Consider the following 6,912-nt stretch of genomic DNA (forward strand, 5'->3'; position numbering starts at 1 on the left):
GAAAAATATATTTTTAAAAGGAGAATGTATTAAAGCTTGGGGGAAAAAAAAAAAACCAAGCTTGTTGCTGTTTTAATTTTAAATAGGTTACGCAAATAATTAAATGTCAGGTCATATTGATACCACTAAATTTAGGAGAGTATAGATGTTATACAACCCCAGAGTCCTAGGGAATATTAAATCAGATTTACCAGAGCACTGAATCATATCTTGCTTTTGACACGAAACAACAGTATTGATTGGGTTAAAAATAAGCTAATTTCCAAAAACCTCTAGCTGTTAGAAATGTTTCCATATATACCACAATTCTTTAAAAAGAAATAAAAAGAAATATAGATGAATTCGTAAACACGTTTAAGTATTAACTTTTTCTTTGGTCTCTTATTTTTCTGAACCTCTCCTGCCTCACACTAGCCAATTTCAAATATTGACTTCCAGGAGAGGATGAGTGAGAACAGCCAATATTCAGGGTTAAGGTGCTGGATGCTGCTCACTCAACTTTAGAACAGTTCAATTTGGATATTTACCTGAACTTTGCTCATGGCTTTGTACATGTGAGTCCATTAGTCCCACCAATGGGCACTGTGTACTGTGTACTATGGTGCAGCTATTTTAGATTAGCAATAAATCAGAAGTCCCTTTAAATGACATTTTAAAAAATGGTCAGTAAATAACTACTTGTTGTGCAAAGAATTGTGCTTTATCATAGAAGTTCTGTGATGAATAAGACACTATTATACTTTTGAGGAAAGAAAATGTTCCTTTCTCCTTTTAAATTCTTAATTGATGTTTAAGAGGAATTCCTATTTCCAAAGTACCTAAGAACCGGTTATCAGGAGATGGACCAAGATCAAGCTGAATGTCAGGAGGAAACCAGTTACGCATCTGGGATTGGTGACCACTAACAATCAATCCTGTGATGACAAAAGCTTGGCACTGACGTGTCCTTCCATTGCCCACGGCAGACATCACGAATCAATAACAGCATTTGGCTATCTATTTCACAAATATTTACTGAGTGTGTTCTACACGTCAAAACTCTAACAAGCACAGCAGACACTGCAGTGGACAGGATAAACAAAGTCCCTGTCCACTTGGAACTTACATTCTACTGGGAGAAGAAAGCAGTACACAAGAAAGATCGTTTTCTGTGTATGCTAGGTGCTAGGAAAGGAAATAGGATATGGCTGAGAGGATGGGGGAGGGAAGCCACTTTAGCTAGGGTGATCGAAGTCCTCTTGGTAGAGGTCACATTTGGGAAGAAACTTGACAGGGAGAGCGGGCCATTCAGAGAAGGCCTATCAGACTGACTCCTCCCCACACAGCACTCTGCACCGCCATCACCGGCCAACGGCCGCTTGGCTGTGCTAAGGATGAGCCTGTGCGAGGTATTCAGTGTAGCTACCGGAACACATTTAATAACATCAAACGGCACAAGATTCTGAGCTAGAGAGTGGAAGGAAACTTGGAACACTTGGATTCTAGTCTTCCTTTCATCTTTTTAGGATCTTGGTTTCTTCATCAGTAAAATAAGAGGGTTCGACCAAATGATCTATGAAATCTCTTTTAGATCCTAGGATGAATAATTCTAAGTAAAAAGTGAAGTAGGGTTTTAAACAATTGTAGAGAAAAGTAGTTTAAGTAGAGAAGTCTTTTCGTAATGGGGTCATTTGAACAGTTGGAAGAGAAATGAGATGTAGCTATGTTTTCTTAGAGACTCCTTAGTGATTTCAGAGAGAGCCACGGTCAGTCCCTAGTTTTGCAAACAGCTTCAACTGCTAAAATCCAAAGCACTTTTCACCTTGAACTCTGGATGAAAACTAATTGGAGCAGTCTTCTCAGCCATGCACATATTCAAAATCACCAACATCTGGTCTATGGCCATGCTACCTTGAACATGCCCAATCCTGTCTGATTTCAGAAGCCAAGCAGGGTCGGGCCTGGTTAGTACTTGAATGGGAGACCACCTAGGAATACCAAGTGCTGCAGACATTAAAAAATAAAATAAAATACATTTTAAAAATCACTAACATCCCACTATGTCATCTGGTCATCTCAAAACACAAAGGGAAATCATCACATTCTGGAATAAAGAGGAAAGAGTTATTAAAGGTTCATCAGGAAAATCTGCCTTGCACTGCTGCCTGCCAGCAGGAGAGCCAGAACTTTCAGTAGTGCCACAGGAGAGAATTATAGGCTTGTATGGTAATGATGCATCTGGATAAGGACGCAGGTATTAATTTCAAAAATTCCTGATCTTGCTTCACCTAAGCATTAAAAATGGGTCCCAGGTACATGAAAATATCTCTGATTTTACAGGCAGTAGTTCAAGTTTGGGTCATTCAGCCATAACACAAATACTTATAAGCTACTGTGATATTGTGAGTTTAGATAATAAATGATTGAAATTCACTTTGTGAGTACAAAGTGCTTCATAAATACTTAATCTCGGAAGATACTTCAACTTGGAGGTTCTGACTTCATTTGTATTTCTGCTTATCCAAGTCACACAGGGTCCCCATTCAATTTGTAAATATTTTATGTTCCACGCTAGCCTCTTCACAGTGCCCTCTGCTACCGATGAGTGCTGACTGGGATCTTGCCATTTAGGCAGACCGAAAATTTCAGGACAAGCCAGGAATGGTTTTGAGTAACTTATGATTCACAAACCAGCCCCACCAATTTACTGTTTCTCTGAAGCAAAGATGAAACTGGCTCTGTGACTTGTCACAGACCACAGGGATGAATGGTTTCGTGGGACGATGCTCTCTCCAGAGAAAAGCTCATGCTACCAGTCCAGCACTCTGGGCCCATCAATTGTTCATCGGCCAAAACACACCTCACACACACACACCAGCCAGGCGCTAAACAGGCGTTCCCTGGGAATGTACAAACAAGGGCAGTGCAGATATCGTCTCCTCTATCTTCCTCCCTAAAGCAACAGTGCTGAAGACACTCAATACAGCTTTGGTCTGCTCTCTAGCCAGGCTTTAGGGCCAGGCTAGAGTCCTACTGGCCAAAGAATTTGTGGTTAGTAATGCAGCACAGCAATGATACCAATTCATCTTCCTGGTCCTCTATTTTCCCATTTGTAAAGTAAAGGTTTGCATCTGTCTCTTAAGGCTTTACAAATTATGGTAGCCTGCTTGGTGGATAAGCTTGGGTTCACATCTCATCTCTGACACTTACTGCTTGTGTGGCCTGGCCTCAATTTATTTCTCTGTGTAATAAAATAAAAAAGGTAACTGTAAGGAACCAGTTAGTTAAGCATGTGAGTGTAATTGTTAAGCTGCATAAGCTGTTTTACCTGATTGAGAGAGAGGGACCTTTTACGTTATCATCCATGTACTCGCTAAACACCGGATTGATTACCTGGTGGATTTTAGCTGAGAACAAAGTTGGGCCTGAAGTATAGCTCAGATCGATCCTGTTTGAATGAAGAGTTCATCTGGACTCTGTTGAATATGAAGATCCCAGGCTAATTGTATCTCCCTGCTTGGAAATTTGGTTTGAATATCCAGGAACGCAACACGAAGGGTCTGGGTAAAGTAAAAAGAAAAATCAGGTGCCTCAAGGTGACAATTAAGTGTATATGTATCTGTTCCGTTATCTTCATTGCTTAAGACAACAACCACATTATTATATCTCATGATATTGTGGGCCAGAAATTCAGGCTATGTTTAGCTGGGGAATGTTATAGTTCTACATGGCATTGACTAAGGGCAGTCTGCAGTATTTAGATGATAGGCTGGACTGGAGGGTTCGAGGCAGCTTCACTCGCATTTGGAGGTCCTTGATAGGAATGGCGAGGCTAGGCTCAGCTGGACTGTCCACTGGAGCACCTACATGCTGTGCCAACATGGCAGTCTCAGGGGAGTCAGACTTCTTACACAGTAAGCTGGGGCTTTGAGGGAGTGTTCCAAGAGACCAAGGCAGAAGCTTGCAAGGCTTCTTATGACCTAGCCTTGGATGTCATGCAGTGTCACTTTGGCCACTTTCTATCAGTCTAGTGGTTCTATTGGACCACTAAGGCTGGTGCAGATTCAAGGGAATGAGTAGCAGAGAATTCGCATCCATCTTTAATCTACCTCAATGCCTGAGTCTCAGTTCTGCTTTGTGGAACCGGCTGTGGATACCACCTCTTCTATCCTTCACCCTTCCCAATGTCACTGCCAGTATCTTCATTATGTAATAAGAAAGCTAAGACTGAGATGTCACCAGGACAACAGAAAACCTCAACAGCTAAGTATAGTCTGACTTGTCACCATCTCTAAATATCTGGCTGTCTCCAGCCAGCTTTTATTAGCCTAGAACGTAGAAATCAAGGACCCCTGCAGTCTCTGCTCCAAGGAGACAAGTACTATGGATAAGAGACTATCTGGAGGCTGGCATTCCCCAGGATGCTCTCTGTCAACTACCATTTTCCTGATGGCAAGCCTGATGGCAAGAAAAATCAGGCAACTGAACAGCTGTGTCCCTTTGCAGTTGGTAGCTATTGTGTAAGAGGCTCTCAAGGTCCCCAAGCCCTCTCCATTACTAATTAGCATCCAGAGTCTTATAACAACAAAAGTTTAATTTTTCGTATGCCACATTTATTGTGGGTTAGCTGTGGATTTGTTCTGCATCATCTTTACTCCAGAACCAAGACTGAGAAATACTGCCAGTCGTCACAGCTGAGATAAAAATAAACACGGTGATTCTTAATGCTTCTGTTCAGACATGGCATCTGTCACTTAAACTCACATATCATTCATCAAAGCAAGTCAAATGGTCACACTGAATTCAACAGAGCCAGGATATAGAATCTTCCCACCACAGGAAGAGGCTCTGAAGAGAAAGGCACCATAATATTTAATGAATATAACCCATCTTAGTCTGTTCTCTGGCCACCAAACATGCAGTTCCCTCCTCTTCCCACATGAGAGGAAACTTACTTCTCCCCAAGGGGGACAATCCTAAACTCCCCTCCAGGTGCTGCTCGGAGCTCAAAGTCCAGGATCTGTGCACAAGGCAGGAGCATCTCTATGACACATCTGGCTGTTCTTCCTTTGCATTTTTTGAGACATACATATACAAACAAAAAAAATCACTGTTATTTGAAATTCAAATTCCACCAGGTGTCCTGTGCTTTACTTTGTTAATTCTGGGAACCCCATCCCCAAGTCACCTACATAGGCCATGTAGTATCAGGAAGAAATAAACCTGTGTTATTTTAAGCCTTAGAGACTTGGGGATTGTCTGTTACAGCCAAATAACTTACCCAATACTAACTTAACTAATTCCCATCTCTGATGAGATGTTTTCATGAGGCATAGTGTAGCCCTAATATTTGAAATGAAGTAAGCAGCTTCTCTGCATAATAAAAAAGAAAATTGAAAGCTCTAAGATGTAATGAGAAGGATAAATGGATAGAATACTATTAAACATCAGTCATGAGGGAATTTCTTGTCTACTTGGAAAATAAAATTAGAAAAAATGATGGTAGACGGTAGTCTTGAGGGCGTCGAGGTCATTGTGGGTTTGGGGTAAGCATGGAAGGACTTCATGGGAAAAGTCGGTTTGCCTGATCTAGATATGGCCAAGTAAGTGGGATTTAGGTTTCTGAAGAGCCAAGCGCAGGAATGCCCTGTGGGGAGACGGCATGGCCACGTGTGCTCTGTACTGTCACTTTCCAGTTTTGTCTGCACATGTGGGCCCAGGCAGGGCTGGAGATAAAGCACTAAGTGCCAGCTGGACCCATGTTCACAGAACTGCTCCGATACTGAAATCTTGATTGCATTCCACAATACGGATGTCTGTTGCTATTCTGGACCCAGAGGCGAAGTGAAGTCACCTTGGTAGGAAGTTGACATTTCAACACAAATCCACACAGTTTTGCTAACTTTTGTTTGAAACGTCAGTGTTATGGGAAAGCTCCTTGACAACAAGAGCCTGGCTCTCTCCATCTACATGGGCCCCAGGCTTAGTGCATGGTGGGTGAAGGATATGTAGAATGTAATCAACGAGACAAGGCCCAAATGTGAAACCCCTTTAGCCGCTACAGCTACTACTTCTTTTTGCCACCAGGGCGCAGCATAGCATCTTGAACTATAAACTCTGGGTTTCAGAATCAGGGTAGATTCAGAGATTCTCAAAAATTAGTTGGTACCAGGGTGCCAGTCTCTGCCTGGCATTTTTCTAGGCCCTCAGTGAAGAGAGACAGATTGAGGCAAAGTAGTAATTTTTTCCCATAAAGCTCTATTCATCCAATTTAAAGGAATATCCTTTATTCTGATTCTCTTTCCCAGTGACATGTTTGGTATTGAAACATCCTTTCTTTTATGAAATGATGGTGACTATACATGGTAGGGGTTTGGATTGGTTGATTTGTTTATTGTTATTGTTCTTTTTTAATCAAATAAATGATGGCAACCTTCTGGTGTTCCAGAATGTTTTAGAAAATTACTTTTCTGGTTTGTGAAATCAAAAGTCAGAGACCCACTAGTGTGGTGTCAGAATCAGACAGGGCCCACGACAGAAAAAAAAGGGGTAGTACATAAATTTCACCTTTGGGTCCCTCAGATCTTCTTTCCCATTACCCTTTGCTCCTTCCTTCCTGCTCATCCCTGCTCAACGACCAGCTCCAGATCCTTCTGCTCACTCCTTGTCCAGCCTCCTCCCCCTAGTTGAAACCTATTCTCAGGAAAGAATCTGCTATCAGCTGCTTAGACCTCAGTGAAAATTTAAATTACCTCGTCTTATCTCTGTTTCCAGAATGCAGGTGTGTGTGGCCATTTCAAGGGATTCAGACATCAGCAGACAGAGGAACATTTAAGAGTGAAAAGCAGTCAGCAAGGTGTTGAAACCAGGCCACCCAGGGGGCTTGCAGATCCCACTCTGCTTTATCAGGGAAGCTAGAAGAGTCACCCTCAA

At 41.9% G+C, this 6,912-nt stretch overlaps 1 pseudogene; it reads left to right on the top strand.

Moving 5' to 3' along the window:
* The first annotated feature begins 1,873 nt into the window (after positions 1-1,873).
* LOC120612066 (uncharacterized) lies at positions 1,874-1,992 on the top strand (annotated as a pseudogene).
* Positions 1,993-6,912: the final 4,920 nt, after the last annotated feature.

The sequence above is a fragment of the Pteropus medius genome, unplaced genomic scaffold (genome assembly GCF_902729225.1).
Source record: "Pteropus medius unplaced genomic scaffold, Ma_sr-lr_union100, whole genome shotgun sequence".
Taxonomy (NCBI): domain Eukaryota; kingdom Metazoa; phylum Chordata; class Mammalia; order Chiroptera; family Pteropodidae; genus Pteropus; species Pteropus medius.